This window comes from Pongo abelii, chromosome 16, assembly GCF_028885655.2.
Source record: "Pongo abelii isolate AG06213 chromosome 16, NHGRI_mPonAbe1-v2.0_pri, whole genome shotgun sequence".
NCBI lineage: Eukaryota > Metazoa > Chordata > Mammalia > Primates > Hominidae > Pongo > Pongo abelii.
Genome location: NC_072001.2, coordinates 92,027,033 through 92,050,683, shown reverse-complemented (window position 1 = coordinate 92,050,683; position 23,651 = coordinate 92,027,033). Strand labels below are relative to the sequence as shown.

The 23,651-nt window shown below is 44.5% G+C and overlaps 1 long non-coding RNA gene and 1 pseudogene across 1 annotated transcript in view; both read right to left on the bottom strand.

Annotated features, from left to right (window-relative positions):
- Positions 1-23,651, bottom strand: part of LOC134760222 (uncharacterized) — a 69,716-nt gene that overhangs the window by 21,902 nt on the left and 24,163 nt on the right. The gene's annotated exons all lie outside the window — the stretch shown is intronic.
- Positions 11,354-15,559, bottom strand: LOC129050052 (uncharacterized; annotated as a pseudogene).

The window sequence follows — 23,651 nt, the reverse complement described above, 5'->3', positions numbered from 1 at the left end:
TGAAACCCTATCTCTACTAAAGTAAAAAATTAGCTGGGTGTGGTGGTGGGTGCCTGTAGTCCCAGCTACTCAGGAGGCTGAGGCAGGGGAATTGCTGGAACCTGGGAGGTGAAGCTTGCAGTGAGCTGAGATCATGCCGCTGTACTCCAGCCTGGCAACAGAGCAAGACTGTGTCAAAAAAAAAAAACAAAAAAAAAACCAAAAAAAACCCAAAAGACTTTATAAGAAACTCCTCTTAGAACTGATTATGAATGGAGTAAAGTTACAGAATACAAGATCAACATACAAAAATCAGTAGCGTTTCTATAAACAAATAATGAATTGCCTGAAAAAAGATAAAGAAAGCAGTCCCATTAACAGTAGCTACACATACACACAAGATACCTAGGGATTTAACCAATAAGGTGAAAGAACTCTACCAGGAAAACTAGAAAACACTAATGAAAGAAATTGAAGAGGATACAGACAAAATATGCCATGTTTATGGATTGAAAGCATTAATATTGTTAAAATGACCATATTAACCAAAGCAATCTAGAGGTTCAATGCAGTCCCTATGAAAACACCAATGGCATCCTTCACAGAAATAGAAAAAGAAATCCTAAAATTTGCATGAAACCACAAAGACCCTGTATTAGTCTGTTCTCACATTGCTATAAAGAACTACCTGAGACTAAGTAATTTATGAATAAAAGATGTTTAATTGACTCACAGTTCCACAGGCTAAACAGGAAGCATGACTGGGAGGCCTCAGAAAACTTACAAGCATGGCAGAAGGCAAAGCAGAAGCAAGCACCTTCTTCCCGTGGTGTCAGGAGAGAGAGAGAGAGAGTGTGTGAGGGCGGAAATGCCACACACTTTTAAACCATCAGATCTCATGAGAACTCACCATCATGAGAACTGCAAGGGGGAAATCTGCCCCCATGATCTAATCACCTTCCCTAGGTCCCTTCCCTGATGACCCGTGGGGATTACAATTTGACATGAGATTTGGGTGGGCACACAGAGCCAAACTATATCAGACCCCAAATAGACAAAGAACAAAGGTGGAGGCATCATACTACCAGACTTCAAAATATACCACAAAGCTGTAGTAACCGAAACAGCATGGTACTGGCATAAAAACAGAAACACAGACCAATGGAACAGAATAGAGAACCCAGTAATCCACATATCTATAGCCAACTGATTTTTGACAAAGTCACTGAGAACATACATCAGAGAAAGGACAGCGTCTTCAGTGAGTGGAGATTGTGTCACTGCACTCCAGACTGGGTGACAGAGCAAGACTCTGTCTCAAAAAAAAAAAAAAAAAAAAAAAGGAACTATCATATGATCCAGTGATTTCACTACTGGACATTTATCCAAAGGAAAGGAAATTGGTATATAGAAGAGAATAAATGGTGCTAGGAAAACTGGATATCCATATGAAGAATAAAACCAGATCCCCTTCTCTTGCCCTATACACAAATAAACTCAAAATAGATCAAAGACCTAAAGGTAAGACCCAAAACTTTAACACAACTAGAGGGAAATATAAGGGAAATGCTTTAGGATATTGTTTGAGGAAAAGATTTTATGAACAAGAAGACTTCAAAAGCACAGGCAACAAAAGTAAAATAAACAAATGGGATTATATCAAATGGAAAAGCATCTGCACAGCAAAGGAAACAATCAACAGAGTGAAAGGATATCCTGCAGAAGAATGGGCGTAAATATTTGAAAACCTTTCATCTGACAGGGGATTAATATTCAATATATACAAGGAACTAAAACATCTCAATAGCAAAAAACCAATCTAACTAAAAAATGGGCAAATGATCTGAACAGACTTTTCTCAAAAGAAGACATAAAAATGGTCAACAAATATATGAAAAAAAGCCGAGTGCGGTGGCTCACGCCTGTAATCCCAGCACTTTGGGAGGCTAAGGTGGGTGAATCACCTGAAGTTTGGAGTTCGAGACCAGCCTGACCAACATAGAGAAACCCCATCTCTACTAAAAATACAAAATTAGCTGGGCATGGTGGCGCATGCCTGAAATCCCAACTACTCAGGAGGCTGAGGCAAGAGAATCGCTTGAACGTGGGAGGCAGAGGTTGCAGTGAGCCGAGATTTCACCACTGCACTCCAGCCTGGGCAACAAGAGCAAAACTCCATCTCAAAAACAAATAAAACAACCAAACAAAACAAAACAAACAAGCAAACAAACACACAATATATATATATGAAAAAATGCTTAACACCACCAATCATCAGGTGTATGCAAATCAAAATCATGATAAGGTATCATCTCACCCCAGTTAGGATGACTATGATCAAAAAGACAAAGATAACAAATGCTGGTGAGAATACTGAGAAAAGAGAATTCTTATACACTGTGGGTGGGAATGTAAACTAATACAACCACTATGGAGAATAATATGGAGTTATCTCAAAAAACTATAAATAGACCTGTTATACAGGGCTTGGCATGGTGGCTCATGCCTATAATTCTGGTACTTAGGGAGGCTGAGATAGATGGATACCCTGAGCTCAGGAGTTCAAGACCAGCCTGGGCAACATGATGAAGCCCTGTCTCTACCAAAACTACCAAAAGTAGCTAGGTGTGGTGGCAGGCATCTGTAATCCCCGCTACTTGGGACATTGAGGCAGGAGGATCACTTGAGCCCAGGAGGTGGAGGTTTCAGTGAGCTGAGATTGTGTCACTGCACTCCAGACTGGGTGACAGAGCAAGACTCTGTCTCAAAAAAAAAAAAAAAAAGGAACTATCATATGATCCAGTGATTTCACTACTGGACATTTATCCAAAGGAAAGGAAATTGGTATATAGAAGAGACACCTGCACCCTCACACTTATTGCAGTATTATTCACAATAGCCCAGATATAGAATCAACTTAGGTGTCCAACAACCGATTAGTGGATAAAGAAAATCTGGTATATGTACATAGTGGAATACCACTCATCCATAAAAAAGAATGAAATCCTGTCATTTGTTGGCAATTTGGATGGAACTGGAGGGCATTACGTTAAATGAAGTAAGCTAGAAACAGAGTTAGATATTGCATATTCTCAGTCACATGTGGAAGCTAAAAAAAAATTGGTTGGTCTCCTAGAAATAAAAGTTAAACAGAGGCTAGAAAGGGTAAGGGGAAAGGAGCGGTAGGGAGAGATTTGTTAAAGGATACAAAATCACAGCTAGATAGGAAGAATAAATTCTAGTACTCTATATCACTGTAGAATGACTATAGCCAACAACAATATATATTATATAGTTTCAAATAGCTAGAAGGAGAACTCTGAATGTTCTCAATTCAAAGAAATGATAAATGTTTGAGATGATGGATATGCTAATTACCCTGATCTAATTACTATACAGTGTATGTATCACAGCATCACTATGTACCCTATAAATATGTACAATTATTATGTTCCAATTTTAAAAACTTTAAAAGTAAAAAATTTAAAAGAAAAAAGTGAAAAAATGAACAAAACAAACTTAGAAGAAAATTCAACATATGTAAGTGTGTTGTAGGGACAGATTACGGGCAATTGTGTTGGTTGACTTTCACAATCATTAACTATATTTTGAAGTCTTATATCACAATGAAGAGTTGCTTCTTTTCTTCTAGGACATGGCTCTCTTGGAGAATATGTTCACCTTCGTTTTCTTTCTTTTTTTTTTTTTCAGACCAATGACCTCTGAATTTTTTATTGGCCTCCTGCTTCCCAAAAGGTACCTGCTTCTGCTGGCTCAACGCCTCAGAACTTTGGTGTCATTGGTCTCAGACCCCACTTTGCCATCCACCAGCCTGCCAATGGTGGTCTTTTGGATGGTTTGTATGGAGTTGCTGCTGTCTGGGGTATCACCGAGAATGAACTCCTCCCTATCTTCCAGTAGGCAGTGGTAGGTGGTGATCTCAGCTTCCAGCTTGACCTTGATGTTCATCAGGGCCTCATACTCCTGGGCCTGGTGCTGCCCCTCTGTCTGGGTCTGTGCCAACTCTGACTCCAAGTGCAGTAGGACCCCATTGAGCTGCTCCATCTGCATGGTGTAGCGAAACTCCACTACCCTCAACCTGTTCTCCAAGCTGGCCTTCAGATATTGAGGCCAGGTCAATCTCTAAGGACTGAAGTGTATGTCTCAGCTCCATGAGCATCATCTTAGCAGCTCCATGGACTGCTAAGATGACATTTAGCATCTAAGCAGCCTGCGTGGTGACCACTGTGATGCCCTCCTCAATCTGCTGGGACCAGTACTTGTCCAGCTCCTCTCGGTTCTTCTGAGCCAGCTCGTCATACTGGGACTGGATGTCTGCCCTGATCTTGCTGATGTCCCGAGATCTGGGGGCATCTACCTCCATGATTAACCCACAGCTGGCAATCTGGGCTTGTAGGTCTTTTACTTCCTCTTCATGATTCTTCTCCATGAAGAGCAGCTCCTCCTTGAGAGCTTTGATCTCTGTCTCTGGCTGCAGCCAAATGACATCAACGACCTTGCAGATCTCATAGATGTCACTCTCCACAGACTGGCACATGGCCAGCTCTGTCTCATACTTGACTCTAAAGTCATCAGTAGCAAGACGGGCATTTTCAACCTGAAAAATGATGCAGGCATTGTCCACAGAATTATCTGAGCCCTTAGGTTCTTGAAGGTCTTGAAATAATGCCCCTAGTCTCTGACCTGGGGTCCCTTCTATGCCAGGTGTTTCCAGATTTTGCTCTTGAGCCTCTGATTCTTGGTCTGCAGGCTCCTCACTCTGTCCAGGTAGGAGACCAGGCAGTCATTCAGGCCTTGCATGTTTCCTTTTTGCTCTGGATGCCCCCCATTCCCGCCAGATCCTTGGCCATCCCTGCAGCCAGGTCCCTGGACTTCCAGTCTCCTTGGAAGCTGGTGGAGCAGGACATGAAGATCCAGGAGAATAAGCCCCCAGCACCTGCACAGACACTGGCCACGCTGCTCGTGAGCCAGACACTGTGGCTGGGTGACAGAGCTCAGCAACCAGTAGTTGGTGGAGAAGGTGGTGGAATGAGAGATGAAGCTCATGTTGTCTGGGGAGGAAAGAAAGGGGACAGGATTCAGGTTCTGTCCCCACCTTCATTTTCCACGTAGCACTGCTCTTTTTGAAATTCTTCTGGTTTGATATATGCTGACATGAGCATTCCCTATTAAAATTTCCTATCTTCTGTCTTCTGTGCCATGCTTCTGTGTTTGTTGTTGTTTGTTTCTTTTTTAGACAGAGTCTTGCTCTGTTGCCCAGGCTGGAGTGCAATGGTGCAATTTTGGTTCACTGCAACCTCCACCTCCTGGGCTCAAGCAATTCTCCTACATCAGCCTCCCAAGTAGCTGAGACTACAGGCACATGCCACTGTGCCTGGCTAATTTTTGTGTTGTGTGTATATGTGTGTGTGTGTGTGTGTGTGTGTGTGTAGACAGATTTTGCCATGTTGGCCAGGCTGGTCTCGAACTCTTGAGCTCAGGTGATCTGCCCAACTTGGCCTCCCAAAGAGCTGGGATTACAGGCATAAGCCACCGTGCCTGGCCTTGTATGTTGTTTTGGGTATGCAGAAATCCATTCTGTATGCCCCAATATAGGGGCCCCAAATTTGGTGGAAACAATACTAGTGATTGAATAGCAACATTGTTGCATAGGTGTCTTATTATTCTACCAGGCACATAATTATTTTCCAACGATTCAGTAACTTTGTTAGCTTCTTCAGGTAAATATGCCTTTAATTCATCAAACACTCTTGGAATGTCATCAGCTGGAAGGAACATCAATGTAGACAAATTACGCCTTTTTAAACTGAAGTTATCGTTGTTGCCATATTGTTTGGCCAGTCCACTCATCTGAGTTTTCCACCAAATGCATTGGACTGAATGGAAAAAAAACAAACTTTATTGGAAACACCTTGAAATTCACTTTCAGTAACCTTGATCACACCTAATTCCAAATCTGTCATTATGGTTTGGGGATTCAATTGAAATCCATTTTCTTCTGCATAGGTCATCAAATCTTCAAATAAACTTTTATAAATTGCATCACTTTTTTCAGTCATTAATACATAAACAAGTGGGTAAGTTCTAGGGTTTTCAGACCCAACAGGGGCATGAATTGTATATAGTTGATTAAAAAAAAAACAAAAAGGAGTGACAGTTTTGGAAGTCTCATTTATGACCGGGCACAGTGGCTCACGCCTGTAATCCCAGCACTTTGGGAGGCCGAGGTGGGCAGATCACCTGAGGTCAGGAGTTCAAGACCAGCCTGACCAACATGAAGAAACCCTGTCTCTACTAAAAATACAAAATTAGCCAGGCATGGTGGAGCATGCCTGTAATCCCAGCTACTCGCTACTCAGGAGGCTGAGGCAGGAGAATTGCTTGAACCTGGGAGGCGGAGGTTGTGGTGAGCCGAGATCACGCCATCGCACTCCAGCCTGGGCAACAAAGGTGAAACTCCGCCTCAAAAAAAAAAAAAAAAGAAAGAAAGAAAGTCCTATTTATTCGCCAAAGTGAAGTATGTGCAAGTTTTTTTTTAATGTTAGAGTTAGTGATAAACATAAAAATTCTATCTTCTTTGACAGTCAAACCCCTAATCAAGAAAAGTTTGGCTGAGTGCAGTGGCTCATGCCTGTAAGCCCAGTACTTTGGGAGGCCAAGGCAGGAGGATTGCTTGAGCCCAGGGGGTTTGAGACCAGCCTGGGCAACATGGCAAAAATTCTTTCTCTACAAAAAATACAAAAATTAGCCAGGTGTGGTGGCACATACCTGTGGTCCCGGCTACTCAGGAGGATCACTGGAGCCTGGGAATTTGAGGCTGCAGTGAGCCATGATCATACCAGTGCACTCCAGCACAGGTGACACAGTGAGATCCTGTCTCAAAAAACAAAAACAAAACAAAACAAAAACAAAACACAAAAAAACTAGCTCACCATTTAATGTGTTTTATTGGAGAAGCCTCAGTATCAGCAAGCATCTTTGGTTCAGAGGTTGCTGAGCTTGTTGGATTCTTTTTATTCCCTGATGAAGTGCATTTTTTGAAGGCAAGCATGGCACCATGTGTGAAGGGGCAGAAGTCCTACATGACTGAATAATTTGGTAGAGGAGATTCCTCGCGTTTTTTTTGCCAGCAGTTTCACTTCTATCCTCTTCAAAACATTTGCTGCAATTGCATTTGGAAAGTGGTTCTGGTCTACAAATTTTTTAAGTATATGCTGTTTATTCGAAAGTCTGGTTATCGCCTGGCCATTGCAATTAAGTGATTTTCTATTTTCACAGAACCAAATTAAGTTCACAAATCCACCCTTTGTGAACTCAGAACCCATATGCATCTCCTTGAGCTGTGCTTCATTTCCAAATAAAGACAGTAACAAGGTAATAGTTCCACCTAACACGATCCTGTGATAGTGATTTTCAGGATTTTAGAATTTATGGATTTTGATCTTTTAGGATTTCAACATTCAGGGTTTTGTCTTTCGGGATTATTATCCAAATCTGCCTGACATATCTTCTGATTAAACTAAAAGCTCTGAGGGGTTCCTTAGACCTCTTGGTGTTCCCATAGCCTGGCTGAATACCTAGCACAGGGTGGCATGCAATGTTAGTGAAGGAGAAGTCTGCTGGGGAGGTGAGAGGCTGGGTGCATTTTGAAAAGGGATTCGTCTCCAGCAGATGCCAAGCTTGGGGCTGGGAGGAGAAGCCACAGACCAGGAATATGTGTTCCCTTGGCAGATGGGCCTCCTGGGGTTGATCTGCTTCAGCAGGAGGCTAGGTTATGACATCCAGCCTCCCTGTCTCGGGCCCCAGTCCAAAGTCCCTGCCCTGATCAGTCAAGACCCGTATCCTTTGGTCTTCTGAAGGCTGGCCTTGAAAGTCTCATTATCCTGGGAGAGTCTGATTTTCACCTGGCACTCAGGACTCCAAAGATCCTAATAGTTTTTCTAGTTTCTACAAATGTTCTCAGCTCTGGGAATGGGACTCATGTCCAAGATGCATCCTTTATCACTTCCATCTGTGTGACCTTGGGCAGGTTCCTTCTGGACCTCAGGGTCCCATCAGCACTGCAAGATCCACTGTGCTTGCTCTGCACCCTTCCTCGCTCAGCAGCATGAGCCAGTGCATGCGCTGCCTGTGTATTTGTTCTCCCACTGCTATAAAGAAAGACCTGAAACTGGGTAATTTATAAAGAAAAGAGGTTTAATTGGCTCACAGGTCCATAGGCTATACAGAAAACATGGCTGGGGAGGACTCAGGAAACTTACAGTCATGACAGAAGGCGAAGGGGAAGCAAAGCACCTTCTTCTCATGGTGGCAGGAGAGGGAGAGAGTGAAGGGGGAAGTGCCACACATGTTTAAACCATCAAATCTCGTGAGAACTCACTATCACGAGAACAGCAAGGATGCAATCCGCTCCCATGATCAGTCACCTCTCACCAGGCCCCACCTCCAACATTGGCGATTACAATTCCACATGAGATTTGGGTGGGGACAAAAATCCAAACCATATGGACCTGTAAACCCTAAGGCTCTACACAACTTCCTGAGGGCCTGCACGCAGGGTGCCCTGCTGTCATCTATGTTAGCTCATTTTAGTCTCACAGCAATTGAGGCAGTTCCTCACTGTTACCTTTGTTTTTCTTCATTGAAATCTCATTTTAAATATACATAATTTAAACAATTCACACTCACACCTGGAATCCCAACAAGTAGGGGGGCTGATGTGGGAAGATTGCTTGAGGCCAGGAGTTTAAGACTAGCCTAGGCAACATAGTGAGACCCTGTTTTTACAAAATAAATAAATAAATAAATAAATAAATAAATAAATAAATAAAAATTTCAAAGCTCCAAAAGGTACACTCTGAAAAAGTCTTCCTCTGGCCTGGTGTGGTGGCTCATGCCTGTAATCTTAGCACTTTGGAAGCTGAGGCAGGTAGATCACTTGAGGCCAGGAGTTTGAGACCAGCCTGGCCAAAATGGTGAAACCCCATCTCTACTAAAAATACAAAAATTAGCTGGGTATGGTGGTGGGTACCTGTAATCCCACCTACTTGAGAGGCTGAGGCAGGAGAATCGCTTGAACCCAGGAGGTGGTGGTTGCAGTGAGCCCAGATTGTGCCACTGCACTCCAGCCTGGGCAACAGAGTAAGACTCTGTCTCCAAAAAAATAAAAATAAATAAATAAATAAAATAATTATAAAAAAAGTCTTCCTCCTTCCCCTTTTCCTTCCTCACCACCCAATTTTTCTTCCTGGAGGGAACTCAAAAGCCTATTTTTTGTTTATCTTTTCTGAGACATTTTATGTTTTATGCATGCACAAGTAAATGTGTGTAAACGTTATGTCTCTCTGTCTCCTTCCTCGATTGGTGGCACGCTATACATGCATTCTGCACCTTGCCTTTTTTATTAACAATATACCCCATCCTCGTTATTTTAAATGAGAGGACTCTGAGGTTCAGCTTATGAAGCCTAGCTGGTGAATGCACGTCTTTTTGAATGCAAAGCCCGTGCCTCACTCTCCTAAGTGGGGAGGCTCTGACTGCGAGGGAGTCTCAGCTGGCCTGGGCCCCCTGGATGTGCCCATTCAGGGCCTCTCCTCAATGAGCTCTGGGCAGCTCTGACTGCCGCATCTCCTGGTGCCAAGGGAACTGGGAAAGAACTAACCAATGGTCCGGCCTGGCAGAGGGTCCGAGGACCCGGAGAAAAAAGGGCTTTGTTCCACACCCCCTGATGATTGGCAGGAGTTGGCCTGCCCGGCCATGCTGCCTTTCTCTGCACCCTCTATAAGAGCAAAAACATTTTCTCTTCCTGCCAAGACCTGATGGCAGCTTGGCGAGTCCTGTGGTGGCCCCTCCGAGGGCCGGCTCCCACGCCTCACCGCCTTTTGATGGCCTTGCTGGAGATGGGCAGGTGCAGTGGTCCCTGCCAAGGCCTCAGGACTGGCCCCCCTGAGAATGTGCATCTGCTCCCACGTCTGGATCTCACTGCCGCACTGGGAAGGAACTCTCCCTGCCCGTGCTCCGGGCCAACCAGCCTGGTGGGGATTGGTGCAAGGGCTGGGGGCCAGGGAGAGCTGGCCAGCCTGAGCTAATGGGGAAGCATCATTGGTAGTTAAATGTGTAGTTATGCTTTTCCCTACAAAAAGCCCCGTGACCTCTTCTTCCTCAGGCTCTCCTCTCTTCAAAAACAGCTCAGCCTGCAAAGTCCCCCGGGAGGCTGCAAGCAGCTTCCGGTGCTGCGTGCTTGTGAGTGCTTACTCCTGGGTCCAGGCCTGCTGGCTGGGCTGGAGGGGAGCGCCAGGAGCCAGGAGCTGCCCGAAGCTCACAGCTCTAGTGGGATTTCTCCTCAGAGGAGCCAGTGCCCCAAGCCTGGATTTACTCTTTTTGCCCTCAGACCCTAAGCAAGGCATCCAGCAGGTCTATCCCTGAGCAAACAGCCAATGGGCAGGGTCTCTGTGCCTCATCCTCCCAAGTGTGAAATGGTCACAATAAGGAGATTTGTTTGTTTGTTTGTTTGTTTTCCATGTGCTTCGAAACACTCTTTCATAATTGAGATTTTATTGGTTGTGTTGAGGCTCAGTACACAGACATTTCAGTTTGCACACAGTTCTTATCATACGTACTGAAAATCTAAAAAGCCATGTATTGTAATTCTTTTTAAAAGTTATTCTAGTGACTTTCCAGCTTAAAATTTGGAGGTAAATTTTCCTTAAGAGGCTATCAAGTACCAGTATTTTCACATGTGGATAAGCTGTTACATACATCTCACCAATACACAACTGAACAACAAATACACCACATACTCAAATTTTCAATCTTTCACAGCACATTAACAAAGTTACTAGGAAAACAGGACTACCACGACCAAGGATGTTACAGAGTGCACACAATTCTCACAGAGAGGGCCATGATCAAGTAGATTTCTTTAGGAAACAATTCTGCTAAAAATCAATATGAGTAGGCCCAGTGTGGTGTCTCATGCCTATAATCCTAGCCCTTTGGGAGGCCGAGGAGGGCAGATCACCTGAGGTCAGGAGTTCGAGACCAGCCTGGCCAACATGGTGAAACCCTGTCTCTACAAAAATGCAAAAAATTAGCCGGGCATGATGGCAGATGCCTGTAATCCCAGCTACTTGGGAAGCTGAGGCAGGAGAATCGCTTGAACCCGGGAGGCAGAGGTTGCAATGAGCCGAGATCACGCCACTACACTCCAGCCTGGGTGACAGAGCGAGACTCCATCTCAAAAAAAAAAAAAAAAAAAAAAGTTAACAACAACATGGAAATAGAAGTAATTTAAAATGCCCAGGATATTAAATGCAGGACTGTGACTCCATATTGCCATTTAGTATGCTTTCTATTATAGGATATAAACACTAACCCTCCATCTATGGAATGTTAAGCTGACACCCAAGACAGTCAAAGCCTCCCAGAATTCAATAGCCCACACTATTTTCTGGTTGTACCAAAAAACAAACAAGCAGCAAATGGTTTCACCTTTTTAAAATGAGCATTTACACTTAAAAATTGGGATTAGATGTGATTCCCTCCTTCTTAAAAATGTTTCTAGGCTGGCCATGGTGGCTCACACCTGTAATTCCAGCACTTTGAGACACCAAGGCAGGCATATCTCTTGAGCTCAGGAGTTCAAGACCAGCCTGGGCAACAAAGTGAGACCCTGTCTCTGCAAAAAACGCAAAAAAGTAGCCAAGCATGGTGGCATGCACCTGTGGTCCCAGCTACTCAGGAGGCTTAGGTGGGAGGATGGCTTGAGCCTGGGAGGCAGAGTGCAGTGAGCTGAAATGGCACCACTGCACTCCAGCCTGGGCATCAGAGCCAGACCCTGTCTCAAAAAAATAAACAAAAACCACTATCATTATGTAAACTTGCATTTACAAAATAGTTGATGAAAATATATACTCGATTGTACAAAAAGGGAGATGGGGACCACTGATAAAACATGGTATGTGATTTAATCAGACTTGGCTTCCTTCTCTCCAGCTTCATCAGAGGCTGGTTTTAGTTTCTCTATTTTCTGCAGGTAAATCTTCTTTTGTTTCCTAGTTAGCCACTTAGCCTGTTTTCCCTTTGCTCCCCTTTCCCTTTTTGTTTGCACTTTTTTGTCCGAAGATTTATCCTTCTCTGCTGCCTATTTCAGCTTCGTTTCCACTTTTGCAGGAGCAGGTTAGCTGACAACCGCGCCAACCTCCTCCTGGGCTCTTCCTTGGCAGCAGCGTTTGCGGAACTGATCTTCCTCTTCCTCTTTGGCAGTGGGGAGGGCGCGTGCCCAGTGTTGCCGGCCGTGGAGGAGCTGGGCTGCCTTGCCGCTCACAATAAAAAGATGTGATGAAGGTGAGAGTGCCCTGATTAAGGGAGGAGACCACCCCTCATATTGTCTTATGCCCAATTTCTGCCTCCAAAGAAAGAAGAAGTAAAAACTAAAAGGTAGAAATGGAATCTACAGGCAGATAGCCCAGGACCGCGCCCTGGGCCTGGTAGTTAAAAATCAACCCCTGACTTGGCTGGGCGCAGTGGCTCACGCCTGTAACCCCAGCACTTTGGGAGGCCAAGGTGGGCGGATCACCTGAGGTCGGGAGTTGAAGACCAGCCTGACCAATATGGAGAAACCCTGTCTCTACTAAAAATGCAAAAAATTGGCCGGGTGTGGTGGCACATGCCTGTAATCCCAGCTACTCGGGAGCCTGAGGCAGGAGAATCGCTTGAACCCAGGAGGTGGAGGTTGTGGTGAGCCGAGATTGCGCCGTTGCACTCCAGCCTGGGCAACAAGAGCAAAACTCCGTTTCAAAAAAAATCAACCCCTGACCTAACTGCTTGTGTTATCTGTAGATTTCAGACATTGTATGGAAAGGCATCATGAAAATCCCTGTCCTGTTCTGTTCCATTCTGATTACCGGTGCGTGCAGCCCCCAGTCATGGACCCCCTGCTTGCTCAATCGATCATGACCCTTTCATGGGGACCTCCTTAGAGTCGTAAGCCCTTAAAAGGGACAGGAATTGCTCACTCGGGGAGCTCGGTTTTTGGAGACGTGAGTCTGCCAGTGCTCCCAGCTGAATAAAGCCCTTTCCTTCTACAACTCAGTGTCCGAGGGATTCTTGTCTGCAGCTCGTCCTGCTGCATGATGAAGCTGGGAGAGGAGCAGGCTGTAGCCCAGCCTCTGCTGGGAGAAGCTTTGCTGGAAGAGCAAAAATAGAGGGGCCTGTTGGTGGCAGGTGGGGAGAGGAGAGAGCTTTGTGTTGGCTGGGGTCCACACTCAACCCAGGTGTTACCAGAAAGAGGTCCTGATCCAAACTTCAAGAGAGGGTTCTTGGATCTCACCCAAGAAAGAATTCAGGGCGTGTCTGTAGACTAAAGTGAAAGCAAGTTTATAAAGAAGTGAAGGAATAAAGAATGGCTACTCCAGAGGCAGAGCAGCCCTGAGGGCTACTGGTTGCCCATTTTTATGGTTATTTCTTGATTATATATGCTAAACAAGGGGTGGACTATTCATGCCTCCCCTTTTTAGACCATATAAGGTAACTTCCTGACGTTGCCATGGCATTTGTAAAGTGTCGTGGCGCTGGCGGGAGTGTAGCTGTGAGGACGACCAGAGGTCACTCTTGTGGCTATCTTGGGTTTGGTGGATTTTGGCCGGTTTCTTTACTGCAAGCTGTTTTATCAGCAAGATCTTTATGACCTGTATCTTGTACCAATCTCCTATCTCATCCTGTAACTTAGGATGCGTAACTGTCTGGAATGCAGCCCAGTAGGTTTCAGCCTCCTTTTACCCAGCTCCTATTCAAGATGGAGTTGCTCTGGTTCAAATGCCTCTGACACTGGGACGTCGGCCCCCAAATGTGGTACCGAGGGGACATGGCCCAGGGAGTATGGGGGGAACATGGCCCAGGGCATCTTCAGCATGGGCCTGTCCTGTGGGGGATGGCAAGGAGAGACATCAGTGTTCTGGATGTAGGTCCGGTCCGGTACCTCGAGAATGGAGTGGCCCAATGCAGGTCACAGCCCACTTGAAGCAGCTGCAGATGGCAGCCTTGTGGAGGCGATGCAGCCTGCAGCCTTTGCTAGCGGTGCAGGGGCCAAGAGGAAAGCATTCTCTTTGCCATCTGAAGTTTCACTGAGAATCACTGACAAAAGGCAGACTAACAGGCCAAAAAGCATACAAACTTATTTGATCACAATTTTATGTGACAGAGGAAACTTCAGAACGAAGACCCCGAAGATACAGGGGAAGCTGTCTATTTTTATGCTTAGGTTCAGAAAAGTATGAGTGGTCGTGCAGAACTGTGATTGGACAAAACTCTAATGCTAATAGGTTGAGTGGGGAAATGCAACAAGGCCTGTCTGTATATTTTCTTCTTGGCCTCTCTATGCAGCATTCCTTCCTTCTAGGTATGGGGCAAGACCCTCTCTGGAATGGGGATCTTGTGACTTACTATCAAACAAAGTAGGTTAGATAATTTCTTTTCTTTTTTTTTTTTTTAAGACAGGGTCATTCTGTTGCCCAGGCTGTAGTGCAGTGGTGTGATCCTGGCTCACTGCAGCTTTGACCTCCCAGACTCAGATGATCCTTCTGCCCCAGCATACCCAGTGGCTGGGACCACAGAGCATGCACCACTGCACCTGGCTAATTTTTAAATTTTCTGTAGAGAGGAGGTTTTGCCATTCATGTTACCTAGGCTCGTCTGGAACCCCTGGGCTCAAGCCATCCACCTGCCTCCACCTCACTAAGTGCTGGGATTATAGGCATGAGCCACTGCACCTGGCCTGGTCAGATGATTTCTTTACAGCCATGTTTTACACAGAAAAAGGGAGGAAGTTAGAGTAATATTTTGGGGTTTGATGGCTGGCTTTGGGGAAAAGGGGTTCTGGTTTCTAAGACCTGCCTTGGGGAAGAGAGACTCTAGTTTCTGTGGCTAGCCTTGGGGGCCAGAAACAAGAGGCAGGAGAAGATGAGAGAAAAACTTTTGCTTCTGAGGCTGCCTTTGAGGCCTCCAATTTGGAGGAGCATCTTTTGAGCCCCAGTCGCAGCATAGCGGAAAACAGTCGTAATACTTGCAGAGGGTAAGAAGAAGGCTATGGGTACCCCCGGGGAAGTTCTGGACAGCACTTGTGCAGGAGTTCTCTGGGAGGTACTGGAAAGCAAGCAGGGGACTGTCACCCCAGGAATGCAGGAACCAGGGTTCCGGTGCTAACTCAGAAGGAGGAGGGTGTTGGCAGACCCCCCCCATCCTCCCTCCCAAACACATCCCTCAGGGAGTTCAGGCAGCAAGTGGGCATCCACGTGCTTCTTCATGGAGAAAATAGAGTTTTCTCTGGCATGGGGTTTTGAGAGTTCGGCTGACATCCCTGGCAGCTGAAAGGCATTAAATCTGCAGCCAGAAGGCCTTACGGAGAGACATTCAGAGTGTGCTATGTGTGACTCAAGCAGTCTGACCTGTCTCTGAGAGCCACTGTGGTTTTGTTGAGATGGGCACCGGGCACTTGTGCTTTGTTAGTCCTGGATGAGCTTGTTTCCCCATGGGACTTAGAGCTTCTCCTGGTCACCTTCATGTTCCGTTGGCATCCAACACAGGCTTGCCAGGTAGGACATGCTCAGTATGAGGATGGAAAATTTAATAAACCATTTGAAATTTTCCAGAGCCATTTTGCAAGTATGAATCAACTGAGGCTTGTAAATAATTAGAGGGATCTGTCTGATGTAGGACACCCTACTTTTGTTCTTTCCCCTCCCACCCTAGCAGAAAAGAAATTTTTAGCATGATAATGAGGCAAAGTCAGGTTAGGAGAGGTCACGAAAAAGGTTTGGCCTGGCGCTGTGGCTCACGCCTGTAATCCCAGCACTTTCGGAGGCTGAGGCGGGCGGATCACGAGGTCAGGAGATCGAGACCATCCTGGCCAACATGGTGAAACCCCGGCTCTACTAAAAAATAAAAAAAAATTAGCTGGACGTGGTGGCATATGCCTGTAATCCTAGCTACATCGGGAGGCTAAGGCAGGAGAATCACTTGAACCAGGGAGTCAGAGGTTGCAGTGAGCTGGGATCGCGCCACTGCACTCCAGCCTGGTGACAGAGAGACTCCATCTCAAAAAAAAAAAAAAAAAGAAAAAAGAAAAAAGAAAAAAGCTTTGTCTGCCTGCAGAGTCTCACCTTGGTGAATCGAAAGACCCAAGCCCCCTAGAGTAGGTGAGTCCCCATCTCTGCCCACTCCTCTAGGATGGAACCAGGAACAAGGTTCCAGGACCACACATGGCAGCTGTCAGGGTGGCACCAGCCTTGGAGGGAGGGCAGAGAGGACAAAAATGGGAAAGGGAGGAATACCAGAGAGAAAAAGGGATGCCTGGATCTCTATCCAAGCCTACCCTTATGGGAAAAATAAAAAGTAATATTTTGCATCACCCTATGAAATTGCTCATTGACTAAGAAGATTTTGTTCCAGGTAAGGAATAATATCCACAGTACCTTCTTGAGTATTGCAATGGGGGAGTTAAGCTGCCAAGCATGTTGCTAATATTTTGAATGAACCCAGGAGATATCACCCCCCAAAATGTCACATTGGTATGCTGATTGCTTCAAACTGAAGGCTTCTGGGAAAACAATGGATACACAGAGGAGCTTTTCCTGAATTTCCCTTATCTGAGTAAAGGTAGATTCTCCAGAAGGAAGCCAATTGTCATGAAAACCCTCCCTAGAAATTTGTATCTATCAGGAAGATTAACATGTCACAGGACTCAAACCTAGGACAGATTAAAGTTGACATTTCATCCAGACAGTCTATTACCTATTCTTCTGAAGGCTCATCTTTTTTTTTTTTTCATAACCATTTGTATGTAGGTGGCCTATATATCCCACTTCCCTCTCCCTCATGAAGAAGGATATACAGTCACGTGACGGGTAGGGATGTTTCAGTCAATGACAGACCACACGGAAAATGGTGGCCCCATGAGAATAAAATGGAGCCAGTTTTTTTTTTTTCCTTTTTTTGAGACAGGGTCTCACTCTTGCCCAGGTTGCAGTGCAGTGGCCTGATTCATGGCCCACTGCAGCCCGGACCTCCTAGGCTTAACCAATCCTTCTGCCTCAGCCTCTGAGTAGCTGGGACTATAGGTGCACGCCATCATACTGGGCTAATTTTTTAATTTTTTTGTAGAGACAGGGGTCTCACCATGTTGCCCAAGCTGGTATTGAACTCCTGGCCTCAAGTGATCCTCCTATCTTGGCCTCCCAAAGTGCTGGGATTACAGGTGTGAGGCCATAGGCCTGGCTGAGCTGAAAAATTTCTATCGCCTAGTGACACCTAGCCTTGGTAATGTCACAGTGTAACATATTATCTTTTCTACAGTTAGACATGTTTAGATATGCAAATACTCACCATTGTGTTACAGTGGCCTACAGTAGTCAGTGCAGTAACATAAAGTTTATAGCCTAGGAGTAATAGGCTATACCTATAGCCTAGGTGTGTGGTAGGCTATGCCATCGAGGTTTGTGTAAGGGCACTCTATGATGTTCTCACAGTGATGAAATTGCCTAATGGTGCATTTCTCAAACATGTCCCATTCTTTAAACAGTAATGATTAGAGAATGTCATTGGGTTACTGGGTATTCGCTTTTCTGTGATGCCTCTGTTGGGGGTCATAAAACAATAGCCCAAAAAGAAGGCCTCAGAGGCAGCTCTCTCTGATCTTCTAATCTCCTGTTTCTAGACTCATTTTCTCTAAAGGCTAGCCATAGAAACTAGAATCCCTCTTCCCAAGGGAGGTCATGAAAACCAGAACCCTTTTCCCCAAAGCCAGCCATAAAACCCAAAATATTACTAACTCCTCTGCCAGCCCAGCCTTTCTGTGTAAGAACTGGCTGTAAAGAAATTGACCTTTTTTTTTTTTTTTTTTTTTTTTTTTGAGATGGAGGCTCTTTCTGTTGCCCAGGCTAGAGTGCAATGGCGCGATCTCGGCTCACTGCAACCTCTGCTTCTTGGGTTCAGGTGATTCTCCTGCCTCAGCATCCTGAGTAGCTGGGACTATAGATGCCCACCACCATGCCTGGCTAATTTTTGTATTTTTAGTAGAGATGGGGTTTCATCATATTGGCCAGGCTGGTCTCGAACTCCTGACCTTGTGATCTGCCCGCCTCGGCCTCCCAAAGTGCTGGGATTACAGGCGTGAGCCACGCGCCCGGCCTTTTTTTTTTTTTTTTTTTCAGATGGTTCAAGCGATTCTCTTTACTCAGCCTGCCGAGTAGCTGAGATTACAGGCATGCACCATCATGCCTGTCTAATTTTTTGTATTTTTAGTAGAGACAGGGTTTCTCCATGTTGGTTAGGCTGGTCTCAAACTCCTGACCTCAGGTGATCCGCCTGCCTCATCCTCTCAAAGTGATGGGATTAGAAGTGTGAGCCACCGTGCCCAGCAGAAATTGATCTATCTTATCTGACCTATCTTGTAGATCATAAGACCTCTATTCCAGAGGGGTCTTGCCCCATACCCAGAAGGAAGGAATGCTTGCACAGAGGCGCTAAGAAGAATTTACAGAGAGAGGGCTTGCTGGGTTTCCCTGCTCAGTCTATTAGCGCTGCATCATACCCTTTTGACCAATCATGTTTCCGAATGACTGTCCATACCATGTGGAACCTAAGCATAAAAATGGACAGTTTTCCTATATCCTTGGACCTTCTTTCTGAAGGTTCTCATGTCACATAAAACTAGGATCAAAAAAATTTGGGTACCTTTTCTCCTACTCATCCACCATTTGTCAGGTGATTTTTCACTGAATCTTCAGAGGGTGAAGGGTAAGTTTTACCTTTGCCCCTACACCCTGCTTCCCACTCCCATGCAAATAAATTTGTGTGCTTTTTTTCCTGTTAACCTGTCTATTGCCAGTTTTTTGTTTGTATGTTTTTTTTGTCTTTTCCTAGCAGACTTAAAGACTGAAACCAACAGTTTCATCAGTGGAAGAAAACTAGAAAATTGAAAGATCTGATCCCTGCAGTAGTGGTGGAAATTCAGGAGGTCTAAGGGCCCAGGGACTTGAGCAAAGAAGTGGGACATTGAGTGAAGCACCTGGCAGAACAGTCCTCTTAGAAAGGGAGGCTGGGTCTAGGTCCAGCAAGAGCTTGAGAACATGATGCTTCTGTAACATTTATTGAGCACCTACTGTAAGCCAGGCACTGTGATCACAAAGAAGGAAGAGACTAATTTCTCTTGAGGAACTAATGGTCTTGGGGAACAAGAAAGGATATGGGAACAAAACAAATTTTAACTCCTTTTATATACCTGGGCTTGTGCAAGTTACAACTACAGTCGGCCCTTTGTATCCACAAGTTCTACATCCTTGTATTCAACCAGCTGTGGATTGAAAATATTTGTGGGAAAGAAAAACAATAAAAAATAATACAAATTTAAAAATACAGTATAACAAGTATTTATATAGCACTTACATTGTATTAGGTATTATAAGCAATCTAGTGATGATTTAAAGTATAGGGGCTGAGCACAGTGGCTCACTGTGGGAGCATGAGCACTTTGGGAGGCTGAGGTAGGAGGATCTCAGCACTTTGGGAGGCTGAGGTAGGAGGATTGCTTGAGCTTAGAAGTTTAAGACCAGTCTGGGCAGCATGGTGAGATCCAGCCTCTACAAAAAAAAAAATTAGCCAATATGGTGGTGTGATCCTGTGGTCCCAGCTACTTGGGAGGCTGAGGTGGGAGGATTGCTTGAACTTGGGAGGTCGAGGCTGCGGTGAGTTGTGATCATGCCACTGCACCCCAACCTGGGCAACAGAGGGAGACCCTGTTTCAAAAAAAAGAAAAGAAAGAAAAGAGAGGAAGACTGTGATAGTTATCATTTAGTATTATTTCCTTGTTAACCATTTTTATAGCCTGTGAAGTTCAAGTGTTTACCTAAGTAAGAACATTAAAATTAAATAAAGGTTTTTTTTTTTTTTTTTTTGGCCAGTAACTCAGGATTTAGCTGTTTCCATCAAACCAACAATTTAATTAAATACCTTAGCTATACAAATTTACACAAAGATAGTAACCCTCATGCCAAATATTTCTTTTTTTTTTTGAGATGGCGTTTCACTCTCGTTGCCCAGGCTAGAGTGCAATGGTGTGATCTCAGCTCACTGCAACCTCCGCCTCCCAGGTTCAAGCGATTCTCCTGCCTCAGCCTCCCAAGTAGCTGGGATTACAGGCACGTGTCACCACTCCCAACTAATTTTTGTATTTTTAGTAGAGATGGGGTTTGATCATGTTGGTCAGGCTGGTCTCAAACTCCTGACCTCAGGTGATCTGCTCACCTCAGCCTCTCAAAGTGCTGGGATTACAGGTGTGAGCCACCATGCCTGACCCTGATAAAGTATTTGTTTTAAGTGCTTTTTTTTTTAAGTCAATTAATTAGAGCTCTTTTATATATTTTTGGTAGTGAAACATCATATACATGACACATAAATACGTGGACTTATTAGACATGCAGATAGAAGCTCATAGATTCATAAGACTCCCCTTTTTAGTCTATTTTAGAGTTCTAATTTCTTGATAATCAGTTTCATTTCCCTAGGCAATTGTCAGCTAGATAGCTCTAAATTTGCATACCAAAGGAACAACTCTTAGTGAGAATCAGATAGTGAAATTTACATCTCAAAGTACAGACAAAGTCTAGGTGTGTTAGCAGGAGATTAAAAACGGATACTAAGCCAAACATAAAATGATAGAAATATACATTTCTATCATTTGATAAGGAGACAAATTTGATAAGGATATGATAAGGAGACAAATTTTGTTTAGCTAGGTAGTTTTAAATTTAGTCTCTATCTTTTAACTGGACCACTGAGCTCTGGGTGGAGCCCACGCTGAATCCTAGTTCTCCAAACAGAGTGACATCATGGGACTAGGCCATGTAATGTGCTTACGGTGCACTGTTACAAAGACATTTCTCTAAGTATTTAAACCACACCACTTACTATCTTAAATATGCAAGAGTAACCCCTGTACAGGATAATAACGATTTTGGTAAAAAAAAGATCAGGTAATGTAATATAAGAACAAGCAGTTGAAGATCTGTAAACCAAAAATAAAGTTCCAAGCTCCTCACCCAACTGAATGATCCTTCCTCTTGGCCAAGGGCATTCCAAAATGAAAGTGAAAAACTAGTTCAGCCCATGATGGGAAGCAGGAGTCAGACATGCCCTATTATACCCTCCGACCATTGCAATTCAGGCACCGCTGACCAGTATTAACATCAACACAGACCTTAAGACCGATAGAACAGTCTGATAATAACACTTTCTAAGTCTGATAAGAAACATTTACAATCTACTCTCTCTGAATCTGGACTGAATCAATGTACATCTTATATGTATTGATTAATATCTTATGCCTTCCTGAAATGTATAAAACCAAGCTGTAGCCCTATGACCTTGGGTACATGTTGTCAAGACCTCCTGAGGCTGTGTCACAGGCTCGGCCTTAACCTTGGCAAAACAAACTTCTAAACTGATTGAGATCTGTCTCAGATAATTTTGGTTTACAGATCTGAGAGGAACTTGTCTGTTTACACTCTTGGGGTTCCATAAGGAAAAACAGAGGTTTCTCCCAAAAAGAAACCTGGCGCCTTCTCTGTTTTCTTAAAGGAATCCTAGGCTGTTAGGAACTATTTATGTCCTCCACGCAGCAGAGGGTGGTAAGAGGAAGGAGAGACAGGGAGAAGTAAATGGACAAAACAGAATTCAGTGGATTGAGAAGAAAAAAACCTTTTTCTCAAAAAACAAGAACCTAGGAGAGAAAAAAGTGTGTGTATATATATATATGCTTATATGTGTGTGTGTATATATATCTTAGATATTAGCTTTTAGTTAAGCTGACTTAACCATTGAGCTCTTAAAAAATCCTTTTAAATCTCCTATTATCATATTTTTGCTGGGAAAAACTGCTGATAGTTTGAAAGTAACACAAATATCAAATTAGAAAGGACTTGACTTAGGAACCAAACCCAGGCTGTCACCATGTAAAAAACAAGAGGCAGAATCATAGCTACAGAACTACAGCACGGACAGCTGCCATTGCTCTGTCAGTTTGGGCTTGGCTAGCAAAAGGTGGCCTTGTCATGTAAATAAAACTCCTCAGGTAGTCAAAATCTTCCCCTTCCCTTTCCCTTTCCCTTCTCTCTCTCTCTTTCTTTCATTCTCTCCTTCGTTCTTTCTCTCTCTCCCTCTCTCTTTCTTATTTTTTCTGTTTCTTTTTTTTTCAGCTGCAGGGATTTCACCAATTCAGAGACGTTGTTCCCCATAATTTGGAACTTTCCTTTGGATTTGACCAAGTCAGGTAGAGTTGGTCAAACCCAATGGGAAAAAGATGGAAACTGACTTTACCCCGGGCCTGGAAGCTGGGGGTGGTGGGGGGTGGTGAATAACTCCGCCCTTCTCAGGCCCAGTCTCCAGGTCAAGACCACTTGCGCCAGCGGCATGCCTCAGCAGGATAACAGAAGCAGGAAGCGAGCTAGCTGTCTGCAAGACAGGTACCCCCTGAAGACGGAGAGAGAGGCTGTCTGGGTACGGCGTAGCAGTTACATCAGACTGAGACACTTCCTGTTTACAGGAGACTATAAAATCTCTGCCCCATCCTCCTTCGGTGCTGAGCCATTTTAGGCCTCAGCCTGTCTGCCCCCAGGCGCTCCTTAAAACAGTGTGTTGCTCTACACCGCCTTGTGTTTGTTGGCGACTCTCGAGATTTGAACTGATACAAGAGCCATGCAGAAACAACAACACAAAACAAAAACAAAGAAACGAACAAAAATAAGCTAAGAGAAACAAACAATTGCACAGTTCATATGATTACTCAGCACTCTAATGGTAAGGAGAAATTAAGACCAGCTGGCTGTTAATCTTAACTTTTAGTCATTAAAAAGAATTTCCTGGCCGGGCCTGGTGGCTCACACCTGTAATGCCAGTACTTTGGGAGGCCAAGACGGGCGGATCAGGAGGTCAGGAAATCGAGACCATCCTGGCTAACATGGTGAAACCCCGTCTCTACTAAAAATACAAAAAAATTAGCCAGGTGTAGTGTCAGGTGCCTGTAGTCCCAGCCACTCGGGAGGCTGAGGCAGGAGAACGGCATGAACCCGGGAAGTGGAGCTTGCAGTGAGCTGAGATTGCGCCACTGCACTCCAGCCTGGGCAACAGAGCAGCGAGACTCCATCTCAAAAAAAAAAAAAAAAAAATTTCCTAGAGAAAACCGCAATTCAGCTACTTACCTAAGAATGGGACCCAGGCTGAAAACTGCTCTCTACCATCCTAGAAGCAGGAAAAGACTCAAACTTGCCTTCCCTGTTGGAAATGAGCTGAGACTCCCAGAAAGGAGTTGCCTGCCCTCCATTATCATGGAAGCAGGAAAACTCACCTTCCTTGTTGGGAAGCAAGTAAAACTCCAGAAGAGGCATACAGCAAAATGAATCTTACATACAGCAAATGTGCCATAAATCCCTTCTCTGGGAGAGTTTCATGGTCTTAAAGAAGACAGAAGGCCCACTCATACATATATAGACAAACATTATCACACACTTTCCTATCTCCTATTTGTTCTCCTAAAAACTCCTTGTCTTTCTTAATAACCTATTTGTTTCAACAGAGTCTTGCTCTGTCGCCCAGGCTGGTAT